The sequence below is a fragment of the Protopterus annectens genome, chromosome 3.part1 (genome assembly GCF_019279795.1).
Source record: "Protopterus annectens isolate FY-2018-M chromosome 3.part1, PAN1.0, whole genome shotgun sequence".
In the NCBI taxonomy this organism is placed as follows: Eukaryota; Metazoa; Chordata; order Ceratodontiformes; family Protopteridae; genus Protopterus; species Protopterus annectens.
In genome coordinates, this window is record NC_056732.1 from 1,857,625,111 (window position 1) to 1,857,649,515 (window position 24,405).

Below are 24,405 nucleotides of genomic sequence, written 5' to 3' on the forward strand. Positions count from 1 at the left end.
AATGCTATTTTCAGGATTAATTTTAGTATTCCTTACTAAGTTTTGTTCACATTTGTTTATGTTTTATTGTTGATCCTTTATCAATTCCTAAATATTTATACACTCCCTCTTGCTGAAGTTCTTTTATATCACATTCTTGTCCCAAACTGATGTTTTCTTGGGGTTGCAGTTTTCCTGCTTTAAAGGTTGCTTTTGCACATTTATCAAGACCAAATGACATTCCTGTATCTTCTGAAAAAGTTTTGACAACTTGCAGTTGTGCTTTCAGTTCCTCATCTGATGAGCTATACAGGTTTAAATAATCAACAAAGAGAAGATGAGAAGTCAGTGGCGTAACTACGAGAGGCGAAGTGAGGCAATTGCCTCAGGGCGCCAAGCGGCAGGGGGCACTTTGGGCTGTGCTGGTAAACTCAGAACTGACAGCATTGCATACTAAATACTAAGAAAATACGTGCATCTTTGAGAATAATGCAAGCCGTATGCAATGGAGTCTAGGAAAGGAGAAGTTTTGTTAATGTCACAATTATTGTCTTTTTATTTATTTATTTAATTTTGTTTCTTTTCAGATACAGTTCTAGAAAGACTGTGTCATTTTTTTGTAAATGAGAGTGGCCAGGAATGTGCTTTCAGAAATGTGATAATTGGCATTTTAAATGTTGCATGATGCTCTCGCAGGACTTTTTCAGTGTGCGGGCTTCGGCTTCAGGTAGGTGTTTGGATTGTGGGCTTGCTTGCTGTTGTTCATTTGCTTCGTGGATCGGTCTGTTTGTTCGGGTGTGCGGATCAGTCTGTAACTTGCTTGCTGTTGGGTTGGTCGCTTGGTCTCGCGGATCAGTCTGTGGCTTGCTGTTGGGTCGGTCGCTGGGCTAGGTAGGTGAAGGGCTGTGTGTTGATCTGTAGTATTCTGGTTTTAACACTGTGCTGGGAGATGTTAGGAATGTGCGTATTTTCATTGAACTGGACTTATCAGAGCTGGACAGTTCTGTGGTTACTCGTGCTCAACGTTGTACAGGTACCGAATATATTTGCGTTTAAGTACAACTTATTGTTCACTATTTTATGTGCCTTGTTAAGCTGAACAAATGGTACGGGATTGCTTAAAGAAGGCTCTGGAAGAAAGAATTTTAGGGGTTAGAAGAACAATGATTACTGCCTTGCTCTGTTATGTGGGACAAGTATGTATGTATCGCATACGGAGGTGGATTGGGCACTCTAAATTTACCGTAAGTGTGAGAGAGTTCGTGCGAGTCTGTTGTGTGGAAGAGATATTGCTGCAGAGCTAACCACCCTGTGGTGTAAATAAGCGATCTTACTTAAGTTACTTGAGCAGGTGGAAGAATTATTTTCTACACTGTTATACTTAACTTCTGATGTGGTTCCAGCAGACTGGAAAACTGGCATAACAGCGGTCTGGATTTATAAGGTCTGGTCTGGAGACTCTCAAGGTTGATGAGTCTTTAATAAAGGATTTTTATGTATTTAACTTGAGCTTCTGTCCTTTTGGCATGCTTTAGTACTGCTTTGCTTATTTGGTGTTTTTACTTGTTCAGCTTGCTCGCCATCCTTTTTGCTTATCAGGTTGTTAATTCCACACTAATGCTTCTTTGGTAAATTTGAAACAGTTAAATGAGTTTGGTGGGTTGTATTTGTATTGCATGTTATAAAACCATATGTACCTTAGCTAAGGGTATGCAGTCTAAACGATTAGATTCAACTGTCAATTTACATGTGCACTTTAACATGTTGTCACATCTCTGCAGTGCAACTCCATGTAGGCCGTATGCCTTTACTACAATATAGTATTGCTGCTTTCTTCTTTTTCTTTATTATACATTACAAAGGTAGTGGTTTGATGGGGTGGGTGACAGAGTGGGAGTTGCAAGGGCATAGCCAGCATGTTTTTAGGTGAGCTTTTAGTAAAGTTTTGAAGTGGGTGCATGATGGTATGGAGGTAATTGTGGGTGAGAGGGAGTTCCATAATTTGGCTATGGTGCAAGAGAATAGTGCTTCACCAGCAGAGTTATTCTGTCATAGATGGTCCCATGCAAAGCACTGGCTTGCCACACCTGCCCTGCTTCCTTCTACTGTACTTGTAGCTTGCTGATATCATTGTGCATGTTGGTCTACCCTACTTGCTTTCCCTTCATTATTGTCTGTTACTGCCTGCTTTCTTGCATTTTCTCTCCCGATGACACTGTATTTATATACCATTTTTCTTTGATTCCTATCCTATGCTCTCACAACTATTAAACCCAAATCCCCAGATTTCCCATGCATTCCATAACATCCTAGGACAGTGGGACAGGAAGGCAAGAGTTATGGACTGCATCCATCATCAATTGGGGATTAGATTTTCCACATAATCATAACATCTCCTTCTGCTGGCCAGAATGCACTGTACAATGCAATGTTTCTGGCTGTAGTAAAGCAGCATGCTTCTACAGTCAATAATTGCAGCAAGAGTGCAGGTATACACCTCGGTGAGCTATTATCTCCAGAGTCTGTAGGCATGCAGCTCTGAGACTTTTCCAAGGGCAGCTGTTGAGAAGACACTCAAACTACACCCTTTCGTGGGATGGGTAAGCCAACATCAGCTACTCACTGTCATTCCTCCCTGGTTGACTCTTTCATTATCTGAGCAGGTAATTGAACTCAGGTTATCTGAAGTAAAGGCAGGGCCAAAAGCTCAGCGTCATGAAGCTGGCATCTCTCTGCCCTGTGTACCAACATGTTTTCTTTTTTGAATGATTTAAAAAATACTTTTCATTGCTTCATGGTGTACTACTGTACATTTTAATTTTGTATTGCATTACTCTAGTTGTGATCACAGAACTGCAGTTTGCTCTAGTGTTCCGTTTTGAACAACTGAACTTTGTTATTTGGCATACGTTGCCATTTGAATTTATTTCTCATTGGGTTATTTACATTTGTCTAAGTCAATATTTTTGGCATAGTTGCTGTACTGTAGTTTCCTGCATTTTAAAAACTCAACTCTGTATATTTGCTACTTCAAATTCGGTGCATATATATATAGTGTGTGTGTGTGTGTGTGTGTGTGTGTGTGTGTGTGTGTGTGTGTGTGTGTGTGCGCGTGAGCATATATGCACGCTCGTACATGCGTATATGATCTTTCTTACATTTGTTTTCTGGAATAATAAAACTACATGCACATTTTTGTTTCTAGAATAATCAGAATTTCATCTCGATGGCTTGGGTTCCTGGGGGGGGGGGGTGTTGGGGTTCCTAGGAAAAGTTTGCCTCAGGGCGCTTCTAACGTAGTTACGCCACTGTGAGAAGTCTTTATACTTTGTTGTTTTCTAGGTGTCAAATTATAGCCCTGGCCTAAGCTGTTACGTAGAAAGCTTAATGGGTTAAGGGCAAGACAGAATAACAATGGTGACAGACAGTCACCTTGGAATATCCCCCCTTGAATTTTAATCCCTGGAATAATAATTTGTCCTTTATGATGGCTTAATTCAAAGTGGTCTGCCACTGTTTCATGGTGACTATAATGTAGTCAATCAGTGTCGGGTCTACCTTATACATTTTTAAGCACTCTTTTTATCCATGAATGTGGGATATTATCAAATGTTTTTATATAGTCAATCCATACCATATTTCTTCCCCTTTTTACAGTTCTCCACTAGGGCATTATTTAATAACAAATGATCCTTTGTTCCATATGACTTTCTTGTATTGCCCTTTTGTTCTATTGCCATAATTGAGTTTTCTTCTAAATGACTATAAACTCTGTCAGCTTCAATTCCAGTGTATAGTTTATACATTGTTGGAAGGCAAGTTATTGTTCTATAGTTTTTAGGGTAGCTTGCAGGTTCACTCTTAAGTAGAAGCATTGTTTTTCCTGTTATTAGCCAGGCTGGTGTCTGTTCAGGGTACGCATACAAATAGTTCTTACTCATTGCTAAATCTTCATGCAAAGATGTTGATACTTTAACTAGAAGTTAGGCACTGCATCTGGGCCTGAAGTTTTCCATTTAGAGGCTTTCCTTTACTTTGTTTCAATCTATCTGGCTGTTACTTCATCCCATTTCATATCCTGTACCTTTAAATTTCTTATTCTCTCTTTTACTACTTTTATCCATTTAGCATTTTTGTTATGTTCCACAGGATCAACACAAGTGGGTCAATGACCCTAAACCAAAACTGTTTGAAAAACTAAAAAATAAATCCACCAACACTGTATAGCCGATAACGGTTTTGATGCTCCAAAAAACACAAACAATAACAGTTGCACTGAACAACTAAGCGCTTTCGCCGTGGTTAACAAACCTTTGGCATCATCAGAGTTGTTCGGCTAATTCGCTCCCATTGCTTATATTCAAACTTAATTGATACCAATTAATCAATTGAAACATTTAAAACATTCTTTAAAATTTTTTTTTTCTCCTGAATCAATCAACAGTCTTGCCTCTATATTATTCCCCAGTACCTATGTCTAACAATAAACCCACCAGACAAATTAACATAAAAAACCTAATAACTACTTAAAACACTGAATAAAAAGTTTTGAAATATAACAAGTTGCAACAAATTAGCAATATATATTATATCTAGATGCTGTTAGTATAGAATCGTAACAACATCTTATACAATACAAATTTTCAAGACAAGGGTGTTGATAGTAATTAAATATATGCTTAACTTGCTGAAACTACACAATTTTATTGTGTTTCATTTTTAAAAAGGGCTTAATAGAAATGTATTCGTTCAAACCTGGAGGACTACTGGCATTGGTACGTATTTGCCACATAGATTCTCTTGCTTCTAAAATGGATTCCCAATCACCCCCCCCCATCCATTATCATATACCTTATCAATAATGAAGAAAAGAAATTTTTTAAAATTCAAGCACTTTCCTGAATGTAAAAACAAAGCATTATTGATATCTTTATTTTTTATGGCTCTAATGTGTTTGCTCATCCTGTCTTTGAGTCTACATGAGGTCTTCCCTATATAAAAGGATGTACAGGACAAACAGGTAGCTACATAAACTACCCTCCTAGTACTACAATTACATTTACCCGGGCACTTGATTGGTCTACCAAATGTTTCGATATTAACATAGGGTCCATCATTGATATATCGACAAAACCTGCAATTCTCACACTTGGACATTTTAGAAATAATGCTGTCACTACCATGCTGACTCTCTAAAATAGTTTTGATGCTGTTTCCCCTACTGTGAATTATTTGTGGTTTCATTCCAACAATAGCGGTTATATTTTCATCAAAAAATAAATCCCAACCCTCGTGGATGATATTGATTACCTCAACGGTCTTGTCACTGAACTGTAAGACCATTCCTGTTTGACCTAAATTTTCTTTATGTTCTTTTAAGTTGTTCTCAGATAACAAAATAGGTAAAAACGTAGTCCTTCTTTTCTTCACCGCTTCCTTTTTTATATTAATCAATAGTTTAAGAGGGGAACCTCTTTCTAAAAACATTCCAATAAGTTTATATAGTTCTTCCCTAAACATAGTTTCCTCACTTGTTAACCTAACTTGTTATTTAACAGCACAGTAATATATTCTGTTTACTTCTGTTATATCGTATGGATCTCCTAATTACTGTGTTCATTTGTTTTATCAAACTTCTGACTTTTGGGGTTTTATTTATCTTCTGCAGTCTATTTCCTTCATTGATCTTAATATGTCTGTCTATTTCAAGTCAAGCAACTCTTCTCTTAGCTCGTTTTCTTCTAAACTGAGGGCACATTTTTTTGTTTTTGATTTCCTGCGGGTATTCTATAGAAAGTTTTATTGCATCTTCTTGTGGCACATTCTCTTCAGTTTCATCCTGTGCCATCCATTGCTCTGTCTGTCAAGTGCACTCACTGGTCCATTGCTCCATCCCACTGTGGTGCTTTCTAAATTAGATTTTCTACACTGAATCCTTCACTCCACAGGTTCCATAACCTCAGTTTCTATCTCTTTAACTTCGGCATTACTAATCTCCTTTTCTGCTTTTCCTCTGTCTTCTTATTTTTTGTATTGTAAAATTTTCCATGTCTGGATTCCTTTGCCTGTATTTTTCTTCAAATAGCTTTGGTGCTGCTCTTTTTGTATTGGTTAGTTTTGCTTTCTCCTTTGTATAGATATTACACCATATCAGATGTCTTTTTCTTTCCCCTGTCCATAATTCTTCTTGATGTTTCCTGATCTTCCTGTTTCTCCTTACTTTGGGGACTCGTTCCATCATGCTGTGATGTAACCTGTGTTAGATTTTCTACATTAAATCCTTCACTTTGCAGGCACTCCATAACTTCAACTTCTATTTTTTTTAACTTCTTTACTAATCCTCTTTTCTACACTCCCTCTTTGTGATATTTTTTTTTATTGTGAAAATGCTGCATGTCTGGATATCTTTGTCTGTATTTCTCTTCAAATATCTTTGGGGCTGCCTTCTTTATGTTGATTAATTTGGCTTTCACCTTATTAAATCTCTCTTTCTTTCTCATGTACATACTTCTTTTTAATACTTTTCAAAATTCTCTAGGTTTTGTTGTTTATATTTTCACACTTCCTCAGGTGCTTCTTTTTCCAAACAGATCAAAGTTTCCTGGTCTATATACTGTTTCAAACAAATCTGTTGTTATTAATGACCACAGAGTTTTAGTTGAAGCTTCTGATAGTTTTTCTTCTGGAAGTATTTTTCTTTCCTCTAATTTTTCTCAATCTTTTTGGACATCTTATGTCTGAAAATTCTAGGCTTTTTGCATAATAGGTAAGGTGTGCTGCATGAAGCTTGAGACCAAACAATTTCCTATAAGCCCTTATCCCACTCATACCTGTAAACCATTAATTCTCCCAAAATTAGACTTATAGATTCATAGGTGCATAACAGGCTAATGACCATAAAGGTGGTTTTAAGCCTAGTGATGTATCCAAATCTCTGACAAGTTTTGGTAGCCTGGAAAGGCTTGCTAGAAGAAACATTTATAAGCAGCAGCATGGGAAATGAACCATTTACAAGCTGCTGTGTCTGTTAAGAGACATAGGGGCTAGACCGGGTCTATATCATATATTTGAAATTCCAAAATATCGATCACCATCAGTTTGAACTTGACATTTCGAAATATGATAACATCGAACACTCAGAATAGCGAATTTTTTCCGAGGGAAAAAATTTGCTGTTCCGAGAAACATACACACAACACAAGCACACTAAAATAAATAAACCACACGCATACACTTAACAAAACCCTACTTCTAACCCTACACTAAACTGTACATACATTCCTAACTATCCACTTACCTTAATCCGCACCCTAACCCTAAGGTCCATAACTATTGCACACATACCCTACGAAACTATACACAAACAAACTAATTAATACACACACACACAGTTAACAAATCCCAACCCTACGCTAAACCATACATACATTCCTAACTATCCACTTACCTTAACCTGCACCCTAACCCTAAGGTCCGTAACTCTCGCACCACAGTGGAGGAAATAGCGAAGCCATGGAACAGCCCACTGAAATCTTGCCCTGGGTAAGATTTCGATATTCCGGGGCTTCACTATTTTCATCCTTCAATGTAGTGGGTTCGATATTTTAACATTCAAAGTTTTACAACTTCGATGTTATAATATAGACCCGCCAAACCAGGGATGAATTACCTGTCCCCATCCAAATGCCCAAGTTACACTTGAACTGGTTAGGAAGGAGCTCTGCTTCACATGGATGTCAAACCTGTTCCAGAGAAGGAGTCGTCTCTGGGATACATACTTGTCTGTCCAGCACATCCTATTTATGTTACAGAACTTGAGTCTTTGTTACCCTGTTCTGGGTAGCTCTAGCAGACAGGGAAAAGCTGTCCAGGGGGCTATTACCCAGGTAACCATAAGGGTGATCTGCGTCTTATCTGTGCCTCTTCTTCTATATGCTTTCTGTAGGGAAGTGGTCTTCATTCCATCAGACAGGAAGTTTTGTTTAACTCCCCCAGACTATGGAGACTGTACTATTGATCACTGTTTAGCAACTACACAGGACCAGTGTGCACATCAGCAGCATGAAGGCAGCTTTATACCTACCCCTGTCTTAGTGAGCGGTTGCATCATAACACCTGCCTTCTACTCCATCCTATACTGTAAACATGTTCACAAATCCATGCCTATAAGGGCCAATATTATTCTCTTGGGAGTGCTAAGTCCATGTTCCCCAGTGTTGAAGCATTTTATTGTAAGCAAACATGTCAACCTGGAACCACCATTTCCTTTCCACAAGATGAATGAGCTGGCAAGACAGGACCTGAATCCTGCTTCAGTCCTCGCACAGCTGGTGCACTGTCATCAGCTGTCTGAAATCCTGATGCTGTCCTCCCAGGATTGGCACACTGTCATGAGCTCACTAGAATATTCTCTCTGTACTCCCAGGGTTGGTGCACTGTCATCCGCTGACTAGAATCCTCTCCCTCTGTACTCCCAGGATTGGTGCACTGTCATTAACTTTCTGGAATCCTGACTCTATCCTCCCAGGATTGGCACACTGTCAACAGCTGACTAGAATACTCTCTCTGTACTCCCAGGATTGGTGCACTGTCATCAGCTGACTGGAATCCTGACTCTGTCCTCGCAGGATTGGAGCGCTGTCATCAGGTGACTAGAATCCTCTCTCTGTACTCCCATGAGTGGCACACTGTCACCAGCTGATTAGCATCCTGTCTCTGTACTCCCAGCATTAGCACACTGTCATTAGCTGACTAGAATTCTCTCTCTCTACTCGCAGAATTGGTGCACTGTCATCAGCTAACTGGAATTCTGTCTCTGCCACCCAGGACTAGTGAACCGACTTAAGCTGCTCACGTCCCCTATCCCCCACCCAGCTTTTCCAGTGCTCAAGCTGCTATTTGAACTCAGGTCATCAGGGTCACAGTCAGGATATCTTCCTTCTGCACCACAAAGCCGGCCACACATAAAGAATTAACACTTGGAAAGTTATGAGACCTGCAGGAAGTGTATTCCACACAAATTTGATGGAATGGAGAAAGTTCCACAGCCTAACCTAGTCTGGGTTTGCAGAACAGTTACAAGAAGCAAGATATGCATGTATAACAACAGGCTCATAGGTGTTTACTAGGCCAACAACCACAAGGGCCTTTTTAAGCCTAGCCATACAGCCCAAATCTCTGACAAGCTCTGACACCTTTGATAAATTTAAGCATGGAAATGGGAGATGAACCATTTACAGGTTACCTGTGTCCATTACAGACATAGGTGCCAAACCAGGGATGAATTTCCTGTTTCCCATCCAATTGTCCAATTGCACTTGAATTGGTTTATGGAGAAACTCTGCTTTACATGAATAAGGAGCCTTTTCCATAGATGTGGTAGTCTCTGGGATATATACCTATCTATCCAGCAGGTCCTATTTATATCACAGGCAAGGTTTATGTCTTGAGAATGGGTATTTCTGGTGCTGTTTGTTTTGTGAACATGCAGGAGGTCCATAAGAGTGGGGTCTGACAATGTCCTGTATGCCAGGCATAGATCTCTGCTCAAAAGCCTGTAGGAGACAGAATACAGGGATAGGGCCTTGAGGTGGTCTGCATAGGACATTTTACTTATTCCCTGTATTCTTTTTGTGGGGAACCTCTGTGGACATTCCAGCTGTTGGATATACCTGGTGATAGGTCTGATGAATACTGAATACAGTGGAACAATGACGTCCTTGGACTTAGATGTCATACCTTTGTTTATAAGCTGCTCAACTTTGAATGATTTCCTCACCACTGTAGACTCATGATGGTCAAAGGTTAGATTACGATCTTTGTGTGTCCCTAAGTCACTGACTATTGGGTCAACTCTAAGGGGTGAGTTGTCGATATGACAGTTACCAGGGGTGGATGACTTCCCAAAGGAAACTACTATGCATTTCCTGGCATTTAGTTTTAGTCCATGGCTCTGACACCAGTTGTTTGTCTGTATCAACCCCTCCTTCTGGGGAACATTTGTGTCAGTGTGAGATTATCATATGCAAATTTAGTCAGCCAGAGACCACTGACATTGGCTTTGACTTCTGAGAAGTAAATGCCAAAAAGGAGCGGTCCAAGGACTGATCCCTGAGGGACTCCACTTGTGACTGGCCTCTTTGTAGAGGTGGACTCCCCATTTCTAACTTCCTGGGTCCTGTCTATGAACGAGTTGGTTATCTACCAGGTGACATACAGGTTTGTAGCTAATCTCTTGATTTTGTCAACAATGACCGAGTGGGGTATTGTGTCAAATGCTTTGGCCAGGTCAAGGTAGGCAGTGTGAATGATTTTGCCCTCATCCATTGCTTTGGTGACCTTCTCAAAGAAGGCCAGCAGGTTGAGGACGCATGGTCTGCCCTTGATGAAAACAAACTGGGTTGGATCCAGTGTCTGGAGGTTTACTATATCTCCACTGATCATCTCCATGATAATTCTTTCCATGGCTTTACATACAAGACTAGTGAACTTATGGGTTTGTAGTTTCCCGGGTCTGTAGATGGTCCACCTTTGTGCAGAGGGATGACTGCTGCCATTCTCCATTCATGAGGCATGAAGCCTGTTTGAAGGCTACAGTTTCCAGAGGCCCTGAAAGGGCATGTTTCATGCTATTTAGAAGGCATCCTGGGATATTGTCCGGGCCCATTGATGCAGTGTTCTTGCTCTTAGAGAGAGCATTAAGGACCTGTTCCCTAGTGATAGTAGTAGGAGTTATATTCAATGATATTTCCTGAGGGAAGGTTGAGTGGGAGAAAGGGGTAAAGTTACAGCTGAATTTATCAGCCAGGAGGTTTGCTATATCTTCTGGTCATTATAGGTGGCTTCATTTACAATGAGCTCTGCACACAATTGTGTATTGCCTTTGAAGTTGTGGACATATATAAAGAATGCTTTATAGCTGCCATTTGCCTGGGAGTTCAAACTTACCTCAAATTTGGGTTTGGTAGACTTTTATTTATCCTCTGAATTGTTTGTTTAGTTTGATGAGTGCTTTTTTCCCTGCTGGGTGCTGCACCTCCTAATTTTTGCCATGACTTTCTTCCTCCTGTTATACAGCCTATTGATTTTGTTATTCCACCAGGGTGGCTTGTTTTTTGAGTTAGTTCTGTACTTCTTCCTGGTGGGTACAGCTGCCTCTATGCAGCTATTAACATGCTTGTGCAGGGTTTCTATGAACAGTTCTGCAGAGGCAGCAGTGTTCTCAGGTTTTACGGGGGCTTGAAATTAATAGCAGGAGGTTAGTCTTAGAATAGTTCCTGAATATTTCAGGTTTAGCTGGGGGTCCAGGTTTTATTTTTACTTCAGAAGAGACCATTTTGTGGTCTGATCTTACCAGGGAAGGCATTAAAGCAGGGGATGTGAACCAGTCCCCTATATTAGTGAGGACCGGATCCAGTATGACTGCACCCCTGGTGGTGTACTGACTATCTGGTCCAGAAAGTTTGTGTTTACAAAATCCAGGAATCTGTGCATGTACGTTTGGTGTCATAAAGTATTCACAGTTAATAGTGAGGCAATTAAAGTCACCCATGAATATGGTATTGGGTTGGATGGTTAGTGTTTCTAATAATACATGTTATGAGTTTCCTGGGTCATAGATGGGGACCTATAGCTTGCAAGGAAGTGGTATTAGCTTTTGCTTTTGGTGATTTGAACATGGAGCACCTCAAGTACATTGTCCTGTTTGACTAGCCTTGAAGTATATTTATTTTTGATGTAAATAGAGACACCTCCACCATTAGTCCCTGCCTTTGAAGCAGCTGACCTAAATGTGTGGAAGGCATTATAACCTTGCACTGTTGGTGTTCTCTCCGCACCTTTAAACCATGTCTCAGTGACTGGACAGATGTCAGCATTCTATAGGATAAAGAGAGCTTCTAGGGAGTGGAGTTTTTTGTTTAGACTCCTAACATTGAGCAATAATACCTTTAGATTTTCTTGGTTTTGATTTGATATATCAGAAGTATTTTCAGTTTGGCATTGCCTAAAAAAGGCACTATGGGGGAAGACAATATTTTAGCTAATATTTGAAAGCCTGGAGGGGAGAGGTGCAGACCATCCCAGACAAAGCAATGTGGTCTGTTGACCATCTCCTTCCATGCTGACAAATGTTGCACCCCCTTAGAATGACAGCAGAAACTAAGATTATTATTAAGGTCACTCATGTTTTGTTCATATTGTTACATCATCCTTGGAGAAGGTAAATTACTGTTCAATTCTAGGCTCATACCAGTCTGAGACACATATTTTGAGAGCTCCATGATGTCTCTTTTGATATAGTCTAGGGAGGTACGTCTCAGGTCATTTACTCCCACATGGACTATGAGTGAGACATACTGGTAACTGTGGTCAAATAACTTGAGTGCATGTGTAATGTGACAGATCCTAGCCCCTGATAAGCAACTAACTATAACTTTCTCCTTACTTACCCTGGTGAGAGGGACATCAGTGGGTCTCATGATGGAGTCTCCAATGACTAGAATGTTAGATTGTGTGGTGGCTTGCCTTATGGGCGTAGAGGTAGAGGCACCATGAGATGTAGCTCTATGTCTTGATGTGGGTGCTTATAAAAGACTGCATTTGGGGCTGCTGAGGGTATGTGTTATGTGTACTTCATCTAGGAGGTCTTTGTGGTTTAGGAAGGTTACATGTAAGTGGCTCAGCATATGTGGGACAACAGGTCTGCTTTGAATTGTGCATGATGGGTGTAGCGTTTGTACTACTGGCAACTTTATTCACATTAGGAGTACTTTTATGTGAGAGCTTTGCCTCTAGTGACATTGTGTAAGTACATCTCTCACATACCATATTATTTTGAGAATTAACTGGTTGTCAGTAAACATGAGACAGTTCCAACAGAAGGAAGAGACATGGTAGCCTCCCTAAAACTAATCCTATGTCCAAGTGGTGGGCTAGTGTCACAAGTAAATAATTTACGTTATAACATATAGATCAGCTCAAGCCTCAGTGGGTAGCCAGACAATGTTCCTTAGAAAATAAATCTCTGTCTGTGTGTATGAGCTCAGTAAACCAATTTCATTATTTCAATCTGTGCAGTTTATCGAAAGAAGCACTAACTGTGAGAAGCCTACATATGCAACGTCCAATGACCAGTGTTTTCCTGGCCTCAAGACCTGTGCATTTTAGCATGCTCTGAGATAACTTTGATGGACACCAGTCCAAGACTTCAATTAAAGAACCGGGTCAAGGCAACTATTTACCAGTGTAGAACAGCTGACCTTTAGCTACTGTACATCAAACCACATCACTTCAGGAAAGCCCTTGGTAACCATATTCTCTAACCTAGGAGAAAAAGAGGCTGAAAACAGAAGCACAAATTGATCAGTATAAATAAACCCATTACATCCCTAACATCCCAGGTGAGACTATTGATAAATAAGAAATGACGGAACTGAAAGATTAAACAGTTTTCATACCAAAGTATGTTGCAGTTTGGTGCATTGTGTATCACATACAAGGTTAGATGAGACAAACAATACAGTACAGGACACATCCAGTTATAATTATCTGAGCTGCAAATAATGAGCTTATGCTAATAGCAGCTATATTAATATGACATGTGGAGATGGAAGGGTCATAAAGTGTGCAATATCAGAAGACATGGAAGGGAATAGAAGGCATGGAGTGACTGAAGGACAACGTAAGTTAGACAGAGGATATGGTCTTTTTCAAAAGTGATGTGTGTAAAACAGTGACATTTGGTGGTGTCAAAAAAGTGGTGAGAAAGTTTTGGCTGGAATGTTTACAGGATCATGGGATATAGAAGACAATTTTGAGCAGAGGCCATAGATACTTTGCCAAATCCCAGCCTCAGGCAGTCCTGGGGCAAACTTAAGGGCATCCATCCTTTTGTCTAAGCTACATCTGACAGAAGACAAGGAGTCACACTGGTTGACGTGCATGAGAAGTATGTTCTAGAACAAGGGGATGTGCTGAGTGATTAACCTCTCTCTTCAGTTGGTTGTACTTATTCATACTTATTCCTTGAGGAGGGCTGAGATGTCTGTCTCTGTTACTGACCACACACTTTAATTTGTTGAGGAAATGGAGATAAAGAAATACTGTATCCCTAAGGACAGGTCTCCACTCAGAAGCCTGTACAACACCGAGTATAATGACCAAGACTCCAGTCTCTACAAGTATAATGACCAGGGCTCCAGTCTCTACAAGCAACTAAGGTTTTGGGGTATTTTTTTCCATTTCTATTTCCAAATTAAATACTTTTTTTTAAGATACTTCCACACCTCCCCACCTTTCCCTCCAAACCACTGCACTGTTTTTTCTGTTTTCCATGTTTTAGAAATGTTCACATTTTACACACAGCCATCTCCCTAACATGATTTCTTACTCAGCTGTTATATTTTTAATATCAAAAAGAAATGCAGTGAAGCTGGGTTGTACTATCTGACTTCCAAACCTAACATACCCCTTTTTTTTATTAAACAAAACTTCATTCTTTACTATACTTAATTTTGAACACCGCATTAAAGTAATATTCTAATACCTTTGTTTCTTTTTCCCATAGGAAATGCATATACCCTCATGGTTCCCTATCAGAAGCCTGAAACACTATAAGCCTGAAAATCAAAATCCTGAAAACTATAGACTGAAAGTTCAAAATCCTGAAAGCCCAAAATCCTGAAACTCAAAATCCTGAAAACACAAAATGGACATACTGACGTCATTGTGGCTTTGCTATTGTTAGCCCTGTGGTGTTGGGTCATGCGTTGGGTTCAGGTAAGTGTGCGGTTGGTTTTATGTTAGGGTTAGGGGCGGTTTAAGTGAGTTAGGGTTAGGGCGCAGGTTAGGCATGTATGCAATAGTGACAAATATTGGGGTTAGGGGCAGTTTAAGTGAGTTAGGGTTAGGGCGCGGGTCAGGTGAGTGTGCGATAGTGACGGACCTTAGGGTTAGGGTTAGGGTCAGGGTCAGTTGGTAGATATTAGTGTCTTTATAGTGACATATTAGCATTATTTGTGTTTTCAGGATTTTGAGTTTCAGGATTTTGGGCTTTCAGGATTTTGAACTTTCAGTCTATAGTTTTCAGGATTTTGATTTTCAGGCTTATAGTGTTTCAGGCTTCTGATAGGGAACCACCCTCATAAGGTAATTTCCTGAAAAAAAAGAATGCAATAATAAGCCTTGTTTGGAAAGTCAACCCAAGATCTTCCCAAACCTACATATTTTAATTTTCTCAGTTTTTCTTCCTATTTGTCTTTTTTTACTACTTCTCTGCTTCCAAAACGAATCCTTAACACCCCAATAACATTTCTAATACAAACAGATTTATACCAGATTAACAATATCCCCATACCTTTTACATTTTGCCTTATTCAAAAAAAATCCTACAATTACAAAAAAACTCTCCACTTTCATAACTTTCTTCAGTCAGTATTTCTAGCAGATATAATCAAATGATCTGATGAAAACAATCTTACCTATACACCACAGTGAGTGATACATAAATTACCAATCCAGGGTTCCTGCTCATGTAATCATGTTTTTCTGCTTTTTCACATAAAAAAAAAAATTTAAATTGTCATTTTCTATATGGTGATGCTACAGAAACTAAACAATGAACTTCAGCCCCAGTGGTATTATAAGTACAGAATGCATTATATAAGTCCATAGTCTTTAACCGTGACATCTCACATCTGAAGCATTATTTATTTATTTGTTTACCAGGAGTGTCCGACTGGGCCAAAGACCCATTTTCAATGGAGGCCCGGGGAGAAAAGCTCCATTACAACAAAAAAATATTTTTTGAAATCACATGTAAAAGGTAAAACATACAGAAATATTATAAAAATCGCACATAGACAGGAATACATACTAAGTCCTTAATAAAGCTCTCTTATGGTAATGTTTTTCTCAATAGTATTTAAGTAGTGAAATATATATATGATACAGCATTTCTCCCCGGGCCTCCGCTGAAAACAGGCTCTGTGGAACCTAGTCGGACTTTCCCGGTCAACAAATGATAAATAAAATAAAATAAAATAAATAAATACAGGTAAAAAGTGACCATACGAGCTGTAGTAAGGAGAATAATACCACAGGTAAGTTTGACTGACCAGAATAAAGTCACACATTCGATATCCATACTGCACAACAAATAGTCATTGAGTTATTGAGTAAAGCTGTACATAGGAAGGTGGTAAAAGAGAGATGCCAAGCTTGTGTTATACTGAAATTATAAAAAGAAAACAAAACTTAGAATTTAGGTAAGTGGTATGTTATGCTGATCACGGAAAAAGGTCATCCTGGGGCAGTGCAGGACATGTCTACTAACGCCTGTGAAAGCACCTCAATCTGTCCCTTAAGTGACATCACATCGGGATGGCCAAAATTTGTTTAAGCTGCAGCTTGAATAAAAGCATATGAAGCTCTTTATTAAAATACGTTTCAAAAACAATCATTAACAGGAGGGAAATTGCTTTGCAGCACTTGAATTCTCAGATGCTGTGAAGCCAGTATAAACATCGGCAAATCACATTAACATTAAAGGTAAATCTACTTCCCTTTAACATTCACACCCCTTATTTCATTCCAAACCCAAGTACCTCTGTACACACTTGTAAAAATTATATTACTTTCCTGCCTAAGCCATAACCTTCTAGGATTTGTCACATGTGGTCATGTTGTACAATACCACAGGCTTTCATTACGTTACATATCTAGGCTGCCCGTTTCAAATTGTGTATCTGGAAGGTTTATAACCTAGATATTCAGGGAATGCATGGGAGCGGAAGAGTGGTGAATGCGGGCAGTTAGAAAATAAAGATAAGAAGTAGTGTTTAAGGGGGGGGGTGAAGAGGGGTGTATTGATTCATATGCAGAATGGAAAGTGGTTAGTTGAGTGTAATCATGGGACAGACCTTCTGATGCCAGATAAAACCCATGTATTTCAAACTCGCCACTGGTATTTAACATTTGTACATATAAAACTTGACATCATGTTGTCATATTCTGTTCAGCTGTTGTAACAGTTTTTTCACATGCTCTTAAGTGTATCTAATTCTACACTAGCATCCATCCATCCATCTACAATCCTTTTTTTCCCCCCATGTTTGCATGTGGGGTCAGGGTATCAATTCAATGGTAACAATCACCTGCAGACAAAGTTCACAAAGCCAGGTGGCTGCCCTACAGCAGCTGTTCTCCCAATCCACACACACCTCAAGCAAATTTAGTGTGTCCAGTCGGCCTACTGCATGTCTTTGGAATGTAGGTGGAAACCCACTGGAACACAGGGAGGACATGCAGATTCTGCAAAGAAGCCACCCTGGCCGAGAATCGAACCAGAGAACTAGCTGTGAGGTAAAAATGCTACCCACTAAGCCACTCTGCTGCCCTCAGTTCTACACCACATTAATAGAGTGATGGTCTGTTAGTTGTAGTTTTACACTAATAGACCACCAGTTATTTTGCTACACTTTCCAACCCTTCAAATACTTGTGTTACAACTCTTTGGTACTTTAGCAACATCAGAAGCATTTTAAACAGTTTGTTAAGCAATCTGTAACTTACTAAAGCAGGATTAAAATCTACATTTTTTTTTGTCATTTTTAGCTGCCAGAATCTCTGGTTTACATTTGATATTGAAGAGAACCCTTTGACAAATATTGTTGCCAAACAGAAAGTATAATTTATGCTTTGAAATGTGGTTGTGGTTTATTTTATATTGGTGAGACCAAGAGGGTGTTTAAGCTTCGGTTGAAGGAGCATTTAAGAGATATTAAGAAGTGTACACTTTAAAGCCCCATAGCAAGGCATTTTACATATTATCATGCATGTAGTCCTGATAGACTGAAGGAGACAATTTTAGAAAAAATAAATGTTGAATTAATAAAGTTTAATATAAAGCAGAAATTGTTATATAAAGAGACTCTGTTTATTTTCAAATTTGTGACATTGTCCCCTGGAGGGCTTAATGTTGAGTGTAATTGGAAGTACCTTAATTGAGTTAACTGTTTTATTGCTGAATTGTATAATTGGGGAGGGATTTATTGTATATAAGAAGGCTGTTTTTTCTACAGTTTTTACTCCTGGAAGGCTTTTTGAGCCAAGGCACTAGATTAGTTCTAGTTTGTTTCGTTGTTGGATAAGTAACAATAATCTACTCTAACATTCTAAGTAACATTAAAACACTTAATTATAAAAATTGAATAAATACTTTTTTTTTACAATGGAGGACAGACATTATACAATTAAAAATGATTATTTTTCCAAAAGATTATACTTCATACAAGCCTTTTCTATACTTTCTCCTCAGATGGCCGAGTGGTGCAGCGGTAGCATTGTCACCTCACAGCAAGAGGTTCCCTGGTTTGATTCTCATCTGGAGTGCCCTCTGTGTGGAGTCTGCATATCCTCTCTGCATTCGTGTGGGTTTTCTCCGGGTACTCCGTTTTTCTCCCATGTTACAAAAACATGCATCTGGAGTGTTTATCCCTGGGTCTCCACTGAAAATTGGCTCCGTTCCAAGTTGGACTTTCCCTGTAAACAAATGTTAAATAAAATAAATAAATCTTACATAAAATAATTTAATAGACCAATGCTAAACTTCTTATGGTATTCCAATAAACCCAGAATAGCTCTGAATCATAACATAAATGACTAGGAAACAGGATGAATATATACAGTTATACAAATATATGCAGTGTCAGTAAATATAAAAACAATATAATTATGGGTAAATAATGCTTATTCTGTCAGACAGAAACATATACATGAAAAGATATGGCTAAAATCAAATCTTACATTACCATCACAATATACTGATGTGGGTCTACTTCATAATACTGAAATTTCATAACGCTGAATTTCATAACATTGAGAACATAACATCAAAAATTCAAAACATTGAAAACTTAGAACATTGAAAGTGTGCTTCATAACATTGAAAACTACATTGCACAAGTAAATAAGATCCCCTCCACTTACAACACCACCCAACCAACACACTTTCTGCTACGTTTCTGCAAACACAATTTCTACTATGTTTCTACGTAAATTTAATATACCAACTCCAAGATCGCACCACAGTCGAAAAAAGTTAATTTCCTAACGTCAGTATATGGTGATTGTGATACAGCAAGGTTAGGAAATTAACTTTTTTCCACTGTAGTGCAATCTAGTAGTCGGTATATTTAATTTACAGGGGATGTGGGGGAGTGCAGGGGGGCTTGCCACCCTGAAGAAACATAGTAGAAAGTATGTTTGTTAGTTAGGTGTTGTTATAGGTGGAGAGGATGTTGTTTACATATGTATTGCAGTTTTCAATCTTATGAAGCACATTCTTAATGTTCTGAGATTTCAATGTTTTAGATTTTCAGCATTTTGGGATTTAGATGTTATGGTCTCAATGTTATGAAATTCAACGTTATGAAATTTCAATGTTATGAAGTAGACCCACTGACATATGCATATACTGAGATATTGGATATTGTGTCCAAGTGTCATGAATATAAGAAATGTAAAGGGTATTTCAGATACTTGGATGATCTGTTGATCACCTGGGATGGTTCAAAGGATGAATTCACTGATTTCATTGAGACTTAGGAGAACAATACCTTATTTCTCGAATTTACATATACTACCAGTGATGAAAAAAATCCATTATTTGGACACTGAAATTGTCCAGTAGTGGTTTTGAAACACAAATCTATTGGAAACCTATATTCTGCAATGCTTTTCTGTCTTTTGACAGTTGCCACCCCTTCCATCAGAAGAAAGAGGTGGCTAAAAGTCAACTGATTAGAACGTCAAGGTTGACATCTGATGACAAGATCTTCTTGGAGCAATTTGGGCTTTTGAAGGGTATGTTTCTCAATAGAGATTATCCCCTAGTTTTGCTTGAAAAACTACAGGAGGAATTGTGGGCTCACAGGAGGGACCACTGCTCTCCAATTGTTAATTTTGGTCTTGACCAATTAGTTGCAAATACAAGCACACCAGATCACAGAAACAACATGGTTTGACTTCATTCCCTAGATGCGGGAGATATTCAGAGCATTATTCATAAGAATTGGTACTTGTTATTGAGTAATGTGGATATTATCAAGTACTTTTCTTTATTTCCCATTTTCACTTTTAAGAATAAAAGGAACTTTATATCTATGCTGGAAAAGCCATTTGTTGAATGATCGGGGGCACCCGTCACAAGAAAATGTGGTCAATGCAAACAATGTTCAATTATATGTACCTCACTTGAGGGTGTTTGGCTATCCAGGCTGAAATGATTAAGGCATGGTGGTAAATATAATTGTGACTCTGAGAGAGTGGTGAATTTAGCACTGTGTGGCTTTTGTATGGCCTTCTATATTGGCAAGACCATTAATTCTTAGAATAAAAGGATTTATTAACATTTCTATAGCATTAGGAAGAATGACAACAGAAGTGCACTGGAGAGACACTCTTGTGTTTGCCCCGGTTTTAAGGGGTTCAAGTTTTTGGCTTTGGATCAAATCAAACTTCGAGTCTTTCCTGGGGATTGGATGAATCATTTACTGCAGAGTGAGGTGTTTTGCCAGCTGCATTTTGATACTATGAGCTATCCTTTCCTGAATGACCGTATCGTCATTTATAGTGAATTGAAAAGAGAGCCAACAATTGTTGAATGCTGTTGTTTAATCCATTTTTGAGGGGTTAAGTATTATTTAACAGTCCTAATTTTGTTATTTTTATTTTCAATATTTGTTCATTTTTATTTTTTATAAGTTCTGTTGATTGCTTCCATGGTAACCTCTGACTTTAAATGTAGGAGGGGCATACATACTGGGGCATTTTTAAATTATGCATTTAATGATGTACAGATGCTCTGGGTTCTGATTATGTCATTTTTTTGATGAAAGTGCTTATCCTTGTCAGTAGCATTTTGTGATTTTGTTTTGAACATTAAAGTTATTTTGGAGTTATTTTGGAGACCCAAACGTGGTTCTTTTTATTTATCTTGTTTCTTGTTCATTCCTAAGAGTGTGCAGTTCTCGTTAAATGTAAAAATGTGTAATATCTTTTAAACTTAGACAACTTTTTAAATTGTTGTTGATTGTATATACTTGTAACCTGTGTAAATTATGTTTTATATTGCAATGTTATGAAATTACATTCATTTTGTAAAATCAATGAAAACATTTAAGCAAAAAAAAAATAATAATGCAAACTCTTTTATTTTAACAACTTTTTAAGTTTATAGGAGCAATGTTTAAAATTTGTCCCTATTTTTGGTTCTTTGTCCCCCAATTATTTCTGACTTTATCCAGATTTCTTTCATTGAGAGGTTGAGAGGTATGCTTCCCAAAAATTATTTGTCACTGGTAACATATCAACATTTATTTGCAAATGATATTCTCCTTGTCGACTTCCCAAGCCTGTAAGTAAATCAGGTTAGTCATGCAGGACATTTGCAGGCAGAAACAAGAGCAATGTGGAAGAAAGATACCCAGACAGTCCCAATAGTATTAGGTGCAATGGGTCTTATAAAAAAACATCTTCAATTGCATTTAGATATGCTACCAATACATGTAACTTGTATGAATTGCAGAAGGAGTCATTACTGGGTACATTGCGGGTCCTGCAAAGAGCACTTTTGGCTGACATCAAAGATTGAAACAATACAACTTTCATGAACTTTAATCGTACTTTGACTTAGGAATGGGGTCTAGTCCTGTCATGATATTAGAAACCCAAAAGATTTGGAGAAATTAAAAAGAGAGAAGACATTCCCATGGTTCTTAACTCTTTGATATGTCCCTGTAATTATGTGAGTTTTCTGTACACACACACTTTTGCTATCACACTATGAATTTATTTTACCACTCAAACCTTTCTGAAAGTTAAATTACCTGATACACTAAGAAGACCAGCATGTTTAATGCTACATGTTTAAAAAGGATATTGAACGTCTTATCTTCCATTTACACAGTATTAGTATTGAACCTATGGCTGCTACAGCAAGCTGATAGGATTAAATCACTCTAGTCACTCCTGTGTGATCAGATTTCCTTCACTCACAATGAAAGTAGTGAGAAACGCTATGAAGTTTGACAATCCACAGCAAAAGTGCCATGACTCATTTGCAGTGACTCTTAATACATCTGTTTCTACAGATGTGTTACACAAAGTGCTTAACAAAGTAGTAAGAAATAACTAAGATAACACAGACTTTTTAAAAAGTGGATTGTTGGGAATTTCAGGTGTCTTCCTCCTACCATCTTCCTTGAGTCTAACAGTGCATCACATGCCCTGGTTTGCAAATCTCACTCATAGCCGTCCTTAGGCATAGGCCAATTAGGTGGCTGCTTAGGGTGCCGCTCTAGCAGGGGCACTTTTCCAGTATTTATTTGGTGAAGGTAGACTAGGATGGGGCCACCAGGTGGTGTGGTGGGGGTGTCATGGAGCCCTTTTGCCTAGGGCACCAGTTGGCCTAAAGCCATTCCTGATCTCAGTAATTTAGTAAAGTTGCCCTCAGTGGTCTTTACCTTTGGATGTAAAATTAGAGAGCCATGGAGTACCAAAATCTCAAAAGGCTTATAGCCCCAGGGAGAAGGAAAGAGTGCAGAAGTGAGACTGAATGGCCTTATGATCTCAATGGGTGTGAAATAAAAAAGAGCTCTGGGTACCTTGCTATGGGTGTTTTCCTTGTCAGAAACTTTCAGACATGACATGTGAAAGAGAGCAAGTAAGACAAATTCCTGAAGAAGGTCTCATGAGATTAAATTCAGCCCCAATATGTGTAGTGAGGAAGCTGACTTGCCTGACTAAGACAGAAACACCACAGAATCTTTTTTTTAACATGTCAAACTGTGGAAAACATTTTGTAGGGAGGAAAAACAATCTGGAAAAAGGAAATGAGTTTAGGAGTCGTCATCCATTAAATTCAACATTTTGCCTATCATTATCTTGTCAATTTCACAGCAACAATCTGACCTGCACTATTGTCTTAATGCATATGATGCATTTTCAGACTTCACTGTATCATATATTTTCACTTTAATACCACCTAAGCTATATGTTGATGAAATGCATTTTCTTATTTCTGTCCAATACCAAGCAAATTCTTTTGATGACATCTGTCTTCCTTTTGTGTATCCTTGAATAATGGCTCTGTGCAAAACTGATTAGCAGCAAGACAATGCTTCCTTTCATGCTTTTATCTACACTTGGAATTTAAGGCATGAATTTAGAATGCATAATATTAATTCTGCACTCGTGGCCATCTTTGTCTCCATTAATGTTATAGTACTCTCTAAAATAGCTTCTTTTGCATATCATTTACTGTTTTGTTTGACTCACATTTATCTTTTATGCATCTGTTTTCTTAGTTAATTCTTTAAACTGTATACTAGTTATTTCACTCACTCTGCACACTTTCATAACTTTTGATAAGGTCATTTCTGGGGTCTGAATAGACTGCTTCTGGTTTGATAGCCTTTACCTTGATTTCTCAGCTAAGTAACATAAGAAATGACAGTCATTCTAGGATCGTGTCTTTTTTTAACAAAATAAATGGCAAATTACTTTAAGGCTTGCAGTAACATATTTCCTGGTAGCTGTAACTGTATAATTATTTTAACAGTGACTTAATTTCTTTTGTATTTTCAAGCATATAAAATCTTGAAAATAAATATATTTATTCATTTCACAAATGTATTTCCCTTGTTCTCATGCCATGGAATATGCAGATGTTTATGATGATATTTTGTAGAGCAACATAAACACTCCAGATGAGCATCAGCCTCCACGAAGTGTTTAGTCTCTAGTCTGACTGCCTTAATGAAGACTGCAGGAATATGTACCACATAACTTGCATCCCCCTATAGTTTAGTTATTAGCATATTTAAAATTATATAGTCCATATATAACAGCAGGAATGGAAGATAATTTGAATATAGAGACCTTGTGTGGCTAATTAGCATGTTATTAGTTTATGGTATTTAATTCAGTACAAAATAAAACAATGCAATATTTTACCCTAAATTAATTGTGAAACTGCGAAAGTACTTTATTTTTCTGAAAAATAAATGTGTTTTTAAATAATAAAATGTTAGAAAGTTGAGTTAGTGTTGCACCTCACACAGAGTCAGGCCAATGTGGGACTTGCAATTAAGGACTTAAAGCATAATATAGTTAATGTAATGAATATCACTGCTAGGTACTCAGCTAATCTCTTTTGTACTATTGTCAAAAATGATAACTTTGATTATGGCTGGAATTCTCAGCATTAGGTTTCAGAGTAATTATGAATGAAAAATAATCCCTAAGAAAAATAAGATAAACAGTCTGAAGGAACTCAGCAATATCTATGTAGCACACCACAGTTTAATATTCAAACAGGAATAAACACTTGAACAAACATTTTTCTAACCATCTAATACTTTTAAC

At 38.1% G+C, this 24,405-nt stretch overlaps 1 protein-coding gene across 1 annotated transcript in view; it reads right to left on the minus strand.

Moving 5' to 3' along the window:
- LOC122797932 (zinc finger protein 182-like) overlaps positions 1-24,405 on the minus strand; it is a 214,030-nt gene that overhangs the window by 77,556 nt on the left and 112,069 nt on the right. The gene's annotated exons all lie outside the window — the stretch shown is intronic.